This window comes from Tetrao urogallus (genome assembly GCF_951394365.1).
Source record: "Tetrao urogallus genome assembly, chromosome: 3".
NCBI classification, from domain to species: domain Eukaryota; kingdom Metazoa; phylum Chordata; class Aves; order Galliformes; family Phasianidae; genus Tetrao; species Tetrao urogallus.
This window is the reverse complement of record NC_136815.1, coordinates 16109270-16126139: the sequence shown is the minus strand read 5'-3', so window position 1 is coordinate 16126139 and position 16870 is coordinate 16109270.

The following is a 16870-nucleotide window of genomic DNA, read 5'->3' as shown; positions in this document are numbered from 1 at the left end:
ATAAGACCTACCTTAAATTACTCCTAAGATTTGCCATGTCATTCAGAGCGTAAGCAAATGAAAGAAGATATTACACAATACACTTCCATTAGCAGAAAGCTCAATGAGATTGGAAAATATCCAGCTGCCAATGTGTTTTAAATTGCATATCCTTATTCAGTGTACCTTCTAATAACAATGCAACTGGTACCTTCCTCCTTATACATAGACAATGGGAATTTATTTAATCTCACTTTCGGCAATTTAGTTATTAAGGACATAATCAGCACTATCAGTTTTAATATAATATAATATGGCATAATCTAACATATCATAATATAATACGGGTTCAATTTTTTAGCAAAGGGGAAGTAGTAAATCCAGATATGGATAATTCTGATAATAAAGATAAACGTATTTATGACAAGTAAAACTAGTTTCCTTCAATATTGTTATTTCTGTTGAGTTCCCCTCTTGGTCTTCAAACAGAGCTAAGGGAGCAAATACAACCAAAGTCTTTCCAATGGAAACCTATCAATTGTTTTCACTGACAGATCAACTAGTCTGTAAAAATGAGAATGTATATAGATTTGTAAACTACAAATAATAGTGAGACATTTAAAAAAATTAATAAATCTAAGATGATCACGAATCTATAAAAGCCTATGAGACTATGAGTTCTTGATTCTGGGCGACAAACATATAACAGGAAACTGACAGGAAATTAATTTAGATAAATTCAGACTACATATGAATTCAGTTGAGTTTTCTGAGCCATCACAACAAGATCTCAAGAATTTTGATTGCTCCTCTATTGATGGGAAAATAATAGCAAGCCTGAATATTTAGCTAAAGCATGCTTTAATCTAGCACCAGCTGTAGGACTCACAAATTCAATCAGGAAACTCATTAGGCCTTGGTTATGTCAGAGGTCAAACTGCAGAATTATAACAGTTGTTTACTGTCTAGAACCTGAGTGATGTCAAAACAAAAAGAAGTGTGCTTCAGCACATCATTCCTCAAGGCAGTGAACCTGCAGTTTAGATTCTGTAGCTTTTAGTAAGATCAAAATTTGTATATGATATTCAACCTTACATGCACGTTAGTGTATGCAAAAATAAAGAAATATGTAAATATATAAATAATTCTTTTTTCTAATGCTTGCTCCCTCTGTTCAGTCAAAGAGATCTTCTGGGGGCAATTTAAGGTTCCATACATACAGAAAGCCTTTTCACTGATTAAAATTTTTGTGACGTAAGTATTCATAAACTAAGGTTTATTAATGCAATTTTATTAACTTTAAAAAACAGGCATAACATTTCTAATTGTGTAATTAATTATATTTACTTTAAATATAGGTAGTCTGTAAGAGAGAAATGTCTGTCACTGTCTCGCTCCAATTTTTAGGAGGGAGAGGAGGTTCTTTTATTATCTATATACCCGGCGTGAGATTAAGAAGCAACGGTTCAAATGTTCACAAAATTCACAAATTCACAAAAAGCGTATCTAGTCTAATTTGACAATATGTGGACTTGCCACGTAATGTTTTCTAAGATGATTTAGTGTCTCAAGAACTTTTCACTTGAGCATTTCCAAAGCAATTCAAATGCTGACAGATATAAATATTAGTTTGGCAAGTTCAAGTGTTGTTGTTGTCAAGTCCACAGAACTTTTCACAGGATAGTGTGTGCAGGATACCTCCGCAGTACAAACCATCAAAGAGGGATAATCCCAGAAACATACACATCTCTTATTAAAACTTAGACACTTTCCAACAACCATGTTTTGGATGGAACTCCTGGACTGGTGTAACACTGAAAAGCGTCAGTGCAAAAGGCTTACTGATAGATTTCTTTTGTGACCACATCTAATAGATATTAGATGGGTCCCTTGATTCATTTCCCAGTTTGTCAGGAATTTGGAAACACTGTGGAGGAGTTACATGCAAATCATAATAAGTTTGGTAAAAAGGGGTGAAAGAAGGGGTCAAAAGAAATGGCATCACTGTGCAGGGAGTACCAATAAGCCAGGATGACCTGTAAAAACCCTGAACCCAGTTGTGAAGTTTAACAGATCCAAGGACTGATACCGATCACCGCCCACACTCACAACAACACAAAACATAACACTATTGCAACCAAAAAATGTCATCAAGAGGTACATTCAGTGTTCTAGCATGATCAAATCTTCAGTATTTCTGTCACAAAACACAAATAGTTAAAATCAGCTATTAGCCTTTTTGTGTTCTGTCAAGGTCCCACGGGGATCTTCTGTGAAAATAAAACAAGACACCGACTTGCCCTTATTTGGGCTTTGTTAATAGGGTTAAAAAATGAGGGAACAATCCAGCAAGTGTTGATTTCATATTCCTTTTTCGGGGTATCTTTAGCCTTCCGAAGATATTTGTTAAGGGATCCTGTTAAGGTTAGGGAAACTGGCCTCAGGTTAGCTGAGTCAATCGACACAGTCCGGCCAGGGAGTTAGGAGTGTTTCCCTGGCTTATCAGCTACTGGATCGTGACTCACAGGGATAACTGGCAAGAGTGGTGAGTCCTTTAGCAAAAGGTGTTAAATCGACGATCTTGCTTCCCTTTGTTGTGAGCTTTCTCATGCATTCACCCTTCACCGCCCCCACCCCGCTCACTTGGGGGGGGGGGGCGAAGACATCGGTTTTTTAATGGCTTGGAGAGCCGTTCAGGTTCCCTAGGAGAGACCCTAGGACCTGGGGTTTTGCTTTCCTCAAGATTCTGGAGCTTTTGTTCTGGCCACCAGTTAACTAATTTCTCTAACCTGACAGTGGGTAATCCATTTATCAAATCTCGTGGAACACCCTTTTGCCAGCCCAGTATCCAAAGACAATTACGTTTATGATCAATATTTCTCCTACCTGTTTTTACTGACATTGAGACCCTTCCAGTTCCACTGAGCTTTGAGCTAGGAGGCCTGGGGGCAAGGCTGACCGCTGCAAGTCGTACTTCACTTGGCTCAAATTTAATGGAGGAAGAAACCACTGGCCCATATTTCCTTCCATAGTTAATTAACTCTTGGGCAACTTCTCCCCACGTCCATGCTTTGTTTCCTGACTGCAGATGGTTGGTTACAGTTCCTTCTAACACTGGCCGGGCTCTCTCTCCCTGAGCCATAGCCTCTATTTTTCCTTGCAGTTGAATACCTATAGGTTTTAACGACTCTGGAAGCCCTCTAATTAAAGCAGTCATTCTCTCAGGATCAACAGGCATCATCATAGGTGACTCATGGTGTGGCTGCAGCTTTCTGTCATACATCATTTGGAGACAAGCAGCCTTTTGAACACTCTCTACTAATTGATCAGTTGTTCCAATAATGGCAAGAGGGTCTCCCCTTTCTAAAGGGTTGAGACCACCTGCCCAATAGGCAGCCCTTTGCGTTAATGACCAGGGAGCACCATTGTTACCAGTAGTTAAAAATACACCTGGTCCCCAATAACCTTCTGCTTCCTTTTCTGTTAACCGAATCTGGTCGCCACCAGTGAGACTAACCCTCCATACATATTCTGTCTCTGATTCCTCTGGAGAGCGGCTGAAATCTTTCTTCAATTTCGCTAGTTCAGTGGCTGAGAAGGGAATTTCTTTAACATTCATTTGAGGATCTAGATCCTCGCTGTTATCAAATGTATATTCAGTTTTTATCAAAGGACGCAATGGGGCTATTGGAATTTCTAATTTATCTAGCCTTTCCTTCATTCCTGGTAGTTCCACCTGAGGAAAAGTTTTTTCTCGAGGCAAACTATGGGTGACGGTATGGTTGGCATGCTTACACGTTAGCAGTTCCTTAAAAGCCATTTGCAACAAAGCCGAATTACATTTCTCTCTTTCTAATTGTTCCTCAAGGTTCACTATTTGATTCTGCAGAGTTTTCACCAATTCTTGTGTTACTTTAACCGATTCCTGTAGTGCTTCTATGGCTTGGAGTTCTGCCGAATGCTTTTCATCTCGGAACTCCACGGCTGCTTTTAAAGTAGCCCCGAGTACGGCACAAATAAACGACTTTCCTTTTCCAGCTCGGGTACGAGCATTGTTTTGCAGAACACTAATACGGTCCGAAACACTCTGCAAGTTATACCAGTTCTGTCGTGCCCAATCCATACCTGATAAAGAGGGTCGAGCACCATGTTTTTCTAAAAGATCAAATAATACATCTTCACTTTTCATGGTGGCAATGCTGTCGCTCATTTTTTCAATACAATGAGAGACCTACACTAAGGGAGGTGGAGGTGTACGTATTCAAAAGCTCAAGTGACTCCTTATCTCCCCAGGGAAACACACACTTTTCAAATGCTAATGCTCAAAGTTAATGCTCTTCCCTTTCTCTGAGGGGAGCACACAAAAAGGTCCAAATTTCACACTTAAGTTACAAGATACTTAAATCACAAAATGCAGAGAGGTCTTCCCGAGGAGGCACACATGTAATCAAAATTAATTCATACGTCCCCGAGAGGCATACAGATAAACTGTAAAGTTTCAGAATGCGGAGCGGTCTTCCTGGAGAAGGACTCACGGCTAAGTTTTCAAAAATACCGCTCCATGCAACTCCAGGAGGTACACACAGAAAAAAAAAGTTTCAAACTATATCTGGAAGGACAACACTCTCACAGCGGGTATCCTGCAACGACTACGCCATTAAATAAATGTCTCGCTCCAATTTTTAGGAGGGAGAGGAGGTTCTTTTATTATCTATATACCCGGCGTGAGATTAAGAAGCAACGGTTCAAATGTTGGTCCAACCAGTTTATTACAGATCTTAATCAGGGGAAATGGGGAAGGGGAGAACGGACACTATTATGAATTAGGGTAATGGGGGAAAGGAAGGAGGGCGATAGAAAAGAAGAAAAGAAGAAGCAAGGAGTCTTTATAGGCAGCAAGAGGGACATCGTCACCACCATGGATCCAGCGTGGTTCGTAGTTCAGTCTTCGATCTTCAGTAGTGGTGCGTCGTCGAGCATTGTTGTTCTATTGACGACGAAGGACGACGACCATGGCGATGATGGCCCCTTTTCAATGGTTTCAAAGTGGTTGAATCAGCGGTCTTTGCAGTGACAGCTCAAATCCAAAGTGGTTGAGTCAGCTCTCCTTTGAGTGGCAACTTCTGGCTCTGGGATCTCAGCAGAAAACTCCTTTGTTCTTATCTTCCTGGCCTTGCCAGCAGATAAGAGGGAGCAGGGAGACACCAACTTGTATCTTGCCTTCGCAGGATACAATGGCATTGTCCCTCAGTCTTCCATAGCAAACAGGAGTTATTTGGTAACAGGCTAGATCTTCTGCTAGTAAACAGTCCTAAGCACTATCTTCCGAAGGCAAACAGTTCCAAAGATGTAAAATTGTCCACACAGTGATGTTGATTGCCACACAACATCCATCACTTGCCTCCTCAACAAAATACCTAAGGAAGCAAACTTTGAGCCAGAAAAACAAAGAAGGATTCTCACAGTCACTACAAGAACAAACTTTACTGAGCCATCTTGTTTGATGCTTTAACTAAGACTAACTTATAACTGACATAATGAAATTTATTTCATTTCTAGTACAAGAGGATATTGTGGGTAGTTTCAGAAGTTCTACAATTGCCAGTAACTTTTTTATGCTGTTCTATTCTGCACTTGAGTTTAGAATCCTCTACCATACAGCTCAGTTTGAAGTTCTAGGGTATTAGAAGAAAGATTCTGAATGATGGAAGTACATTTTTGCTGACCATTTCAATTCCTTACTGTTAGATATTGCCAAGGAACCAAAGTATCTGAGTTCTGAGGGAATACGTCCAACATGAAGACTAATCAGCTATCAATTATCATAAGAATTATTTCTTCTTTCACTGGCAAGTAAATTACTGTGTGTCAGGAAAACGTGGCATCGATCCCAGTCTGATATGTTGATCCTTTCTTGGAAGAAATCCAGGAGTAACTCAGGGACAACATTCCATCTTTAGTCTTCAAGAAAAATAATGCCATCATTCAGCAGTGATTAATATAAATTTTTAATCAAAGTAAGAAGTTAGTGATATTGAAGGGAGTATTTTCCAGTACCTTACGAAGCTGACATTAATTGTACAACAGCTCACTAATGGAAGATCACAGAGAAGAAAAATAGCTCTACGATATTTTTTCTTCCTTTTTCTCTCTATACATTTCTACAAATTTCTTTCCTGTATATTCCTTATTAAAAAGCCTCTTATATACAAATAATTAAGAGTATATGTTGTAGGTTCTATGATACAAAACAATATGTCAGGTCAGTCTGAATATTGTATATTCAGTATAATAACTCATTTTTCTGCCATTTGCTCCCAGCTGTAAGAATCACAGTTATGTGGGACATGAGCATTGCATTCACTACACTCAATTTAGATTAAATATTAATGTGCATAAAATGTATCTCATTTTTTTTGTTGTTCGAAAGAGTAATCAAGAAAATTGTTATTTTCATGCAATTTAAGTGTTCAAACTATCTCAGTACCATTGCCATTTCGGGCAAAAGTGAATATAATGTTGGTTCATTTATTACAATATTGATCTTAATGTTTCTTGTGTAAAGTTCATAAAGCAATCAGCAAGAACTTCCACACTTTTCCACTGATTAAGTCCACATTTTACTAGTATCATCTGTGGTCTGTATTCATGGTAAGGGTTAATTTGCAAAGTTGCAGTAAACATAAGCAAAATTGCTTATAGTTAGAAATTAGAACTAACTCTAAACACAGGGAGGGTTAAGCACCGGTCTAGACTGCTGTTGCAATCTGTATCAGTGGAGAGTATTGTTAATACCTGGAAAGATGTCTGCTGGAATTTAGTAGCTGAGGCTCCATCATACATTAATGGTCACAGTGTTACCAGTCTTTATTGCTCTTTTTTTCTCTTATGCTGCTTGTTTGCTGACTTTAACAAAGATTACAAGGTCTAATGTATTCAACAACTGTATCCAAGGATTCCCTGCATCCAAGGATTACAGGAAAATTAACGTTGCATTTTGAAACTACATAATAGACATCAATAGTGAATCTCCCATTACTGTTCAGATAAACAACAGCAATAATAGTTTCAAAAGACTAATAGTTACTTATCATAAACTGAGAAAACAGCAAGGTGTTTTTTAGAAAGAGGAAACCATATTAGCCACTGAAATTCTTTGCAACTGTGACAATAAATCATTAACAAGAAGAGATCATAAGTGAACCAAGTTCTGATGTCATCTTCAAATGGCAGCAATGAAGTGGAAAATTGTTGTACTATGCAGAAGAATGCATGTTAGCACTATAATAAATCATTCACATCTCACAGTTTAAATTAAAACCATTTATAATTAAGTTTAAAGGAACTTTGAACATATTTGATTTTAAAGAGTAATTGGTCTGATACAACTCCTAGTAGCTATTTGCTATGGCATATTTGCTTAAAATAAAATAATGAAGATATAATTTAAAAGAATTCTTTATATAACCCTTGTTAGAGAAATTAATAATACTGAGAATCATTTTCTTAAAGATTGCTTAAAAAGAAGAAAAGTTCAGATAAAAATATAGACAGATAAAAAGTGGGCTGAAATAACACCTGAAATCTTACTATACTGGTCAACTCTTTACTAACATATGCTACACTACATGTACATAATTAATGCAGTAACAGTGGAAGAATTGTGTTCTATCAATAACGCCGAATAAAACGTCATAGCTAACTCACTTGACCTTCAGCTGATAATTATGGATTCTGTACTGCCAGTATCAAATAACAAACATTTTATGGAATAAAATATAGAAATTAATTTATATGTATTTAAAATCTGAGAAGCTTAAAGGCTTGTCAGTTTTCCTAAAATTAAAATACATAAACAAATTTATATTCTTACCAGCATAAATTTAAAGATGTGAATAGCAAAGTTTCCAAACTTCATGACTAAGGAATTCCTGGGTAAAAAGAATAATCATCGGTGCAATTGTTCATGAAATCATGAAGATATTTCATAGTTTGAATTCATGTTAATGTGGAGCTATAATTATCAATAAAATTTCTTTTATGCAAAGCATTTTCTTAAAATATATCACTCTAATAATAAATTTGCATATCATTTTCAATTGCCCTAGCATTGTTTATAAAGAGCACATATAATCAGTGTATGTTTAATAGACATACACATAGGGAAAGTAAAGACAGATGTATTTTAAGAACATATGTTACATTTTCCTTACTTGTAAAGTCAATATGTACTGGAAACAGTAAGCATAGCTTGTAATGACAGCTTACATTTTTTTTGTGTGAAAAATAAGCAGTTCCCGAACATGTATTTTGAAATATTTTTATGTTAGTTCTATCATCAAAATTTCACTTTATGAACACTGGGGATGGTGTCCTAAAACTAATTATGTTTCACTATTTCCCATTCTAAACTAATTATAGTAGCCTCTTTGGATATTTTTGCCATATGTTTGAAGTTACCATGTGCAGATGTTTAGTAGTTCACAGCTTTGCAAATTAGCAATTCAGTAAACCATACTTCCTTAGGTTTAAAGAAACCAAACTAAAACAAAAAGCCTGCAATCTTTCTTTATATGCATATATTTTCTAAACAGTGAAGCATTTTTGTGTAAATTATTTTGCCATCCACTTTTCTGAGAGATGACAGAACTATTAAGCCACAGATGTCCAAACATTTATAAGTTTTTATTTATAAGCTCCCAGTACAAGCAAGACATGGACGTACTGGAGAGAATTCAGTGCAGGGACATCAAGATGTTTAAGGGACTGGAGCACCTTTCATGTAATAAGATGTTGAGAGAGTTGTGAGTGTCTAGCTTGAAGAAGAGTCTCAAAAGACGTCTTTTCAAACTTTATGAACACATGAATGGAAGATGCAAAGAAAACTGAAACAGGCTCTTCTTAGTGGTCACTAGTGCCAAGGCAAGAAGCAGTGATCACAAACTGGAACACAGAATGTTCCATCTGAGCTGGAGAACTGCAGCATATTTTCCACAGGTTATAGAGCCTTCCTTCTTGGAGATCTTCAGTAGACATCAGATTATGGCCCTGGGCATGTTGCTCCCTTCCAGCCTCACCTATCTTTTGATTCTATAAAATATTTGAGTTTTGATAAGTCACTAAGGTCTGTAACTCCACAGTAGTTAGATCATTTAAGTCATTTTAAATCATCACACTGAATTATGTCATCAATTTCTGTGGTTTTAACCATTATAACATACTGTTTAAAAGCAAAGAGGAAGACAGTATGGTACAATGCTGTTGCATCATTAATAGTAATATGTGATCAATGTAAAAGAGAAGCCAGCGTGGTTCAGTACAAGCTACCTAAAATCTAGAAGGCACAGAGACTTTTTGTTATATATTTACACAAACTGTTGTAACAATCCAGTCTTAAGGCAAGCACAGCCATATATCTAGATATCTCCTGAGCAGATACTGCTTCGTATCTGTCTGACCAGGGTCAGAACATACTTCCTCTCCTTTCACACCCACCTGTGATGAATCAGACAATCATTGGACTCCATTCTGCCCCTGTTTCTTATCTCTGTATGTCCAAGCTTATTAAACTGTAAACTTCGGTAACCAACTATTGGTTTATACCGTGTATACCTGCATTTAGCATTATAGGCACCAGTTTAGCCTAGAGCCTCAGGGCACACCTGTAATACTTCTGCTGCTGCTGCTAACAACATCTATCAGGATGAAGCTTATTTGGTGTCTGATCTTAATTCTGAATGATCTTCTGCACTGCTGCTGAAAGGCCTCATAATATCATTCAGATATGTGTTGGGACAGCAGAGTACTCTCAATTTCATGTTTCACAGACTTATATCTAATGCAGTTATCAAATCGTGTGAAATCTGTAAGAGTTATACCTCAATCATTACTGCTAAAGCTAAACACCATTTTCTGCCTCTCATAATAATTTTTAAAAATAAGTTTGAGAAGAATTGCAACAAGAACACTGTCCACTGGTAAAGTCACCCTATGCTCATCGGATGTTGAATAAGCTTTCTGTTGCCCCAGTCAAGCTACAAACATGCCACTGTACATTTTGTACTTTGTACTTTGATACTTCTGAACTTTTGTCATTGTTCTCTGTTTGTTTTGTTTTGTTTTGTTTTTTTTCAAAAGGATGTTCAGTTTCATCTTTAGGTATGTGCAAATCTTGCTGAGGCTCTGAAGCTTTCTTTTTTTTTTTTACTATAACACCAGTATTTTTATTCTTCTTATTTCCCATAAATGAGAAAAAAAAAAAAAAGATAATGGAATCCAACAACACATTTTTTCATTTCAAGCATGCATTCTTTGATCTCTTTTTTAAAATCATTTTGTAATAACTCCCTCACTTCTAGAAAAATAAATTCCAGCAGATGCTGACATGTTTTGCAGGCAAATATCATGCAAATCCTGAAAAAAATATGCATAGTTTTATGAAGTCTTGTTTATTGTATCCTTTCCAGTTACTGGGGCACAGATGTGCTCCTTCTTGCCTATGGCAATGACTTGGCAAAAACAGCTTCATATTTAAAGTACCTTCTAGGTCTTAAGTAAAAATATAGATGATTCATCTTTATTAGAAAAAAAACAAGAACAATTGTATTTCATATTCGCAGAATGTAACTGGACCAACAGAAAGATCAAAGTATTTTAGAAGAACAATCAGAAGCTTTGAAAGAGATATAAATCCCCTTGTAATATAACCGTATTTTATATTGCTATATAATGTTTAACGTATCTGAGTCTGGGATGGAACCAGAGATTTTCTTTACCTCACCTTGAATTATTTGAGCATTAATATACATTAATAGTTTACAAAAATTTGTATTTGATTTTCCAAGAATGATTAAGCTATATTTGCAGTTATTTGAAAGGAGCCAATTTCTATTCTTATGCAAAAATGAACCTCTGTTTAATTGATTCTCCTTACAATACACAGACAAACTCAGTGCTCATCTAGGTATTTATCATGACTTTAAGCCATTTTCCTTTTGTTTTTCTTTCTTATGAAGACAGAAAAATCGTGAAAAATAACCAGATTAAATTCTAGGTCAAAATGCATAGTCTCTTCTGTGTTTCTTAAATTAACATACTTTTAATACATTTAATATAATGTCAGATTTATTTTTAATGTTATATTCATTCTGGTAATAAGTTTTGTTTGTTTGTTTGTTTGCTTGCTTGTTTGTTTTTCCCTTAAGAAGCAATTGTTTCATATGTTTTGTTGTGATGCATGTTACGTGATAAAGGGAGGCTATTATACAATTGAATTTGTACAGCTAAAAAGTTTGTAAGATAGCTTGGCAAGAAAAATGTCTGTTACTTTAAATCAATAAATAAATGAACCCACTTTTTTCAGAGCTTTTTTTTTTTTTTTTTTTTTTTTTTAAAGCTCTGAATGAAACCTCCAGAATGAAAATTCCATTAAAAGAAAAAAAAAGAAAAAAAAGGAATAAAATAAAGATGGGAACCATTTACTCTAGTGAGGAGGCAGATCCATCTCTGAAAGATAATTGTGATGGTTCAGGAAATCCTATGATCAACTTGACATTATTGGATAATTGAGTCTCTTTCTCTTGCTCACTGAATTTTTTTAACATCACATATTTGGATAAATTTATGAATTCATATACAACTGCCTGCTTCTATGAATTCTGCATACAGATATGTTAGCATGTGTTAGTGTGCATACCCATACACACAATAAATAAATCTCTATAGGCATACATATTCTTTTTAAGGTCGAAACCCGAGACTTTTACCTTTTTGCCCACTCTTCTGTATGTTTCATCAAATCCTTCTTTCCATGTTGTATTTGTTAGATTTGTTAAAAGAGAGAGGAAAATGCCCTTGATTTTGCATGAAATCAGAAGTAGCTCTACCGTTTTTTTTTTTTCTTTCTTAATTAAAATAGAAAGTTAGCTTGGAAGGATTTATTGTACTTAACAGGAAAATCAATGAAAATTAACAATAACTTTTATTCATTTATTTGAAACACAAGTGTGAAAAGTAATATTAAGAAATACATTTGTGGAATGACATGGAAATAATAGATTCAACCAATTTTGGAACAGCATGCATATCTGAAGTCAGTATCGCTACTTTGATTCTGTGACAAGTCTGAACACTCAGCAAAAATATCCTGAGCATTTTCATTGATCATGTTCATCAGCTGTCAGATTGTGAGAAAACAGAGGCAGGGACATAGCGTGACTATGCTGACTGGATCATCTATGCCTCTTCTCTGTTTCTTAGTGTAAGGAGAGTTCATTATATGTAGTAAAATTCAAAATAACCCAGAACAGCTTCTAGAAGGCCTAAATGATGTTTATTTTTAGTGTTGTTTTCTTTCCTTAAAAAAAAAAATGCCAAAGATGGTCTGATGAAACCTATGATGTTCCATTGATGTCAAAGAACATAACAGACAGAAAGGGTGATGTACAAGAACTGTATGACAAAGGCCAAGGACAAGAAACAGATTTTTCAACCTGCTTAGATCAAGTAGCTCGGTACAGAAACTTGCAGAATGTCTAAACAGAGCTAATGCAGCTTTCCATTAGACAGTGGAACTGTGAGAGATGCTTTCATAAATGATATGTTATTGGCTTAGAAGGAGAGGTCACATGGCCTACTAAAACAAAAAAATATGAAAGATTAATTTCCTGAAGTAATATTAATTACAATAAATTTTTCAATTCTAAAATGCCAATGCCATTAATAGCAATGAATTAAAGACACTTATCATGGGGAACAACTGCTTTTGTTGTCTGTAGCAGGAGGGGGCTTACTGTGTTTAATTAGTTAATACTTAAAAAGCAGTAAAGCTGTATAGATCTTTGGATGAAAGGGACTTGATAAATCACAGCTTGCTTATAATTTTACTTCTTCCATAGAGATTATGATGTCTGCATAGTCTTTTCACACAAAAGAAACACTGAATTTTCACTACAAGAAACATTGAATTTTGAGATATTTTATGTTAGAAGTCTTATACATCAACAAAACTGAATTTTCTTTTTAGGTTCACAGCATTTACAAGATGATTTTAGTTGCCCTCTTGGTATACAGCTGAATGACAAACTTTTGGTGGATTTTCCTTTCAGATGTATTTTTGGCAACACGGACACAACCTTTACTTCATTTTATTCTACCAAAATACGTATTTCTATATATTCATGAAAATTTTTGTTAGAACCAGAAGCTTTTTTAGGGGAAGATTATAACTTGCTTCTGACTGGGGCTGCCTAGGAAATAAATGGAGGCAATCAAAAGTAATACTGTAAATGTTATTCGATTTTTTCCTTTTTCCCCCCTAGTATCAATTTCCCCCCCAGTAGGTATTTATTTCAGATCTGCATCATGCAATTCCTTTGATAAGTTGTTTCTCCGATAAGTTGTTCTTCGAACTCTTCATAGCTCACTGCAAATAGCTAACCCTAAATACAGGATCCAGTGTTGCAATATAGAGTTTTCAAAGTTTGATCTGGGTAGATCATCTGAGAGGCTATCTTTCTCTTATTGGTAATAAGAATGTCTTTAAAGACAGTTCATCCCATCTATCCTAAGTGTCTCGTCTTCCTTCTGCAGTACTTGAAATAAGTTTAGCCAGAATATCTAATACTTCTTTCATTAAGAGCTATTTGAATGTTTAGCCTCAGGAGAGTAGGTGAAAGAGACTGTACCAGTGCCTTCCTCTCTTAAAAGATGCCTTCACCTTCAGATTTAAGTTAGGTTCATATAAGAATCTGCATGCATCACTCCAGAGGAAAATTTTCCATTATGAAGAAAATAAATCAAGTTCAATATAGAAACTGAAGTCAGATTTCAGAAAGAATTAAGGTAATGCTGCTGAGTGAACAAAATGGGGCATGCTGACTAGAAAGTACAACACAGTTTCAGGAAGCATGAGGCAGTCAGGGCTTGAGTTTCTGCTCTCAAATGCTTTCCATATTTTATCAATTTTAATGGCAGAACTGATGCTCATAACTTGCACAGTGATAAGTCTCTAAGAACATGTAGATGTACAATATTAAAAAGTTCAGTGAAGTTCACACCTTTTATAATTTTCAGTAATGCAATAAGGAATACAGATGCAGATCTAAGATAGTGTTATTTTAAAAAATTATTTTAGAACAATTTAATAACTTAATAGGTCAGGTAAATTCCCCTCCCTTTCCGCAACTGTAAATTCAAAATATTCTACTGTCTTATGAGTGTTACTGAGTTTTAGGAACTACTCTTTTATAAAATAAGATTCTGGTGAAGCAAGAGACTGTACTTTACTTCTATATATAAACTTCCTGTATATAAATCATACTTAATGCAAAGACAATCAAGACAAAACCACAAGGTTTTCACATAATCTTAAGCAAGAAATGATATAAAATAACGTAATGTAGATTGCAAAATAAATACAAGAGTCAAATAATGAGTGATACGATTACACTAATCAGCTAGAAGCTGCTTAATGATGAAATCAGAACACTGTCTGAAAGCTTGCACATGCCTGTACATTTTTTATCAGTTTATCATAAATTCATTTTTCACTCAGAATAAGGTCAAAGAGGTGACATGCATTAAAACAAACCAGATAAATAATTATCACTGTAGAAAAGATAGATTTGAAATAAAGTGGGATTTTTTGCTATGTCTTAATATACTGAACAAGACAGAACTTGCAATATACAAATTAAATAACAGACTGATAAATCAGGAAAGAAAGAGATAAAGTGAGCAAACAAAGTCCAGTCAGGCAATGTCAAGACACATTCAAGGAGAAGATTTCTATACCTTCCTCTGCACCATACGGCTTACCTATTGCAAAGAATCTACACTCATTGTTGAACTATGCTAGAAATTAGATCTTCTCTGAAGTAGGAAACTGAATGCTTGTTCTTGCAATAAATCAAATTTTCTTATCTGATAATTGCTAGAATGCCACCAATATTTTCACAGAATCATAAAATATCTGAAGTTGGAAGGCACCACCCAAAAATTAGCCCATGACAAAGAATACTGTCAAGACACTTCTTGAATTCTATCAAGTTTAGTGTTCCAGCCACTTCCCTGAGGAGCCTATTCAAGGACCTGATCACCCTCTAGTGAAGATCCTTATCCAGATATCAAACCTATTAATTTATTGTGAGTTGTACAGTATACTATATTATATTTGTGTATTTTTATTCAGCTTTTATTTCTCTTACCTGGAGCCAAAATTTGTAAAGACACACTCAGGAAGTCAACCCACTTCCTCTAAGGAACTACTCTAGGTGCCTAAAAACTACTATTCTCATGTGTGTATTCTATCATATTGCACCTTGTTTCATATTTGTTGGTCTATGTATTCAAAATTATTTTTTATTTTTCAACCTAGGAGGCAGAAAGAAGAAAAAAAGAAAACACACCAGCCATCAAGTGGTAGAATTCACCATTAGCTCAGTTTTGCATGGTACTCAGAGGAGGAAATTCAGTTTTAATAGTTAATGTTGGATAATTTAATAAGTAAGTCTTTATACAAATGCTGAATATCTCTGTAGCTATTACTGCTCTAAAGAACAAGGAGTTTCAGAACAGTAAGAAGGTTCAGAATATTTAAGAAGAATGATTGTTAATGGTGGGATAGTTTCTCCTTTTTATCCAAAGGAAGTCTGAGGTTTAGAGACACGTTTTGCAATGTCATTGAAAGCAGATAATATGGAGGCAATATTTTTTTTTCCTAAGAACATCTGCAGCACTTTCCTTGTGAAACATATCAAAAAGCTTAAAAAAAAAATCAGTGCTCTCTAATGAACACATTACTGACCTACAATTCACTAGATCTGAGCTCCTAACAATTTAACTCATCAGTAACTTGCTATATGATCTTAAAGAAATCAATTCACAGTGCTCCACGATCTCATTATTCTCTTTTTGACATGCATTTTCAGAGATACACATGGTGAGGTCTTAACCTCCTTCTAGATTTGGGTTTAACTTCAACATAAATAATGAATAACTGAATTATATTTCATGATAGGTTAGGTCTTCAGAAGTCCATTCACTGCTGCTTGGAATCATGGCCACAAGGTGCGCAAGAACTGAAAAAAAATGTCTTTAGTGGCAATATTTATCAGTGGGAATTAGAAGAGTCACATATTATATCGGGCTGAATCACAAAATCACATATACAACGTAATCGCATATTGTTGCAAAAATTGACATGATTTGAGGAAAACTTCGATATGGTGTGAAACTGTTTCTGTTTTAGTTTACTTTTGTTTTCCTGTTAGCACTTAAATGAATACTGGAACATGTTTTAATGTCTGAAGATATAACATATGCCCTTGGGATAAGCATGTCCATCTCTGATGTTGAGTAGTTTTTAAGGAAAATGAATATTTACCCCACCCCTTTAAATGGCATTAAAAGTTACTCAGGAAAGACACTGCACTATTCAAATTCAAAGCCTTCTTCCACTTAACAGTTAGAAGAAAAGTATGCACAGAAGTGCCTTTGGAATCATTCAAATAATCTGCAGTATATGTATAATATTATATATTATTATTGCAGCACTTATTACGTTTTCATTACCAGTGTTTTAGCTTAACTTCTTCTCTCCTCAGTAGAAGAATCTAGTCTTTTGGCCTTCAATTCTCTCCTCCTATTATCACCCTTCATTATAAAGCAATTTCTCTATAGCGAATGCACTTTCAAGATATCAAAAAACACTGTCACAGTGATTCTTCAGTTTATTTGTTAAAATGTTTTCCTCCACTTCTACAAAGTAAAACAGGGACCTTTTTAGTGTTTTAGGGTGAAATACCACAAAAATTGACACCTAAGTGCATATCATATTGTCACGGAGTTGACTAGATCAATCTATGTCCGTGACAGGGGCGACAGGCCTCTG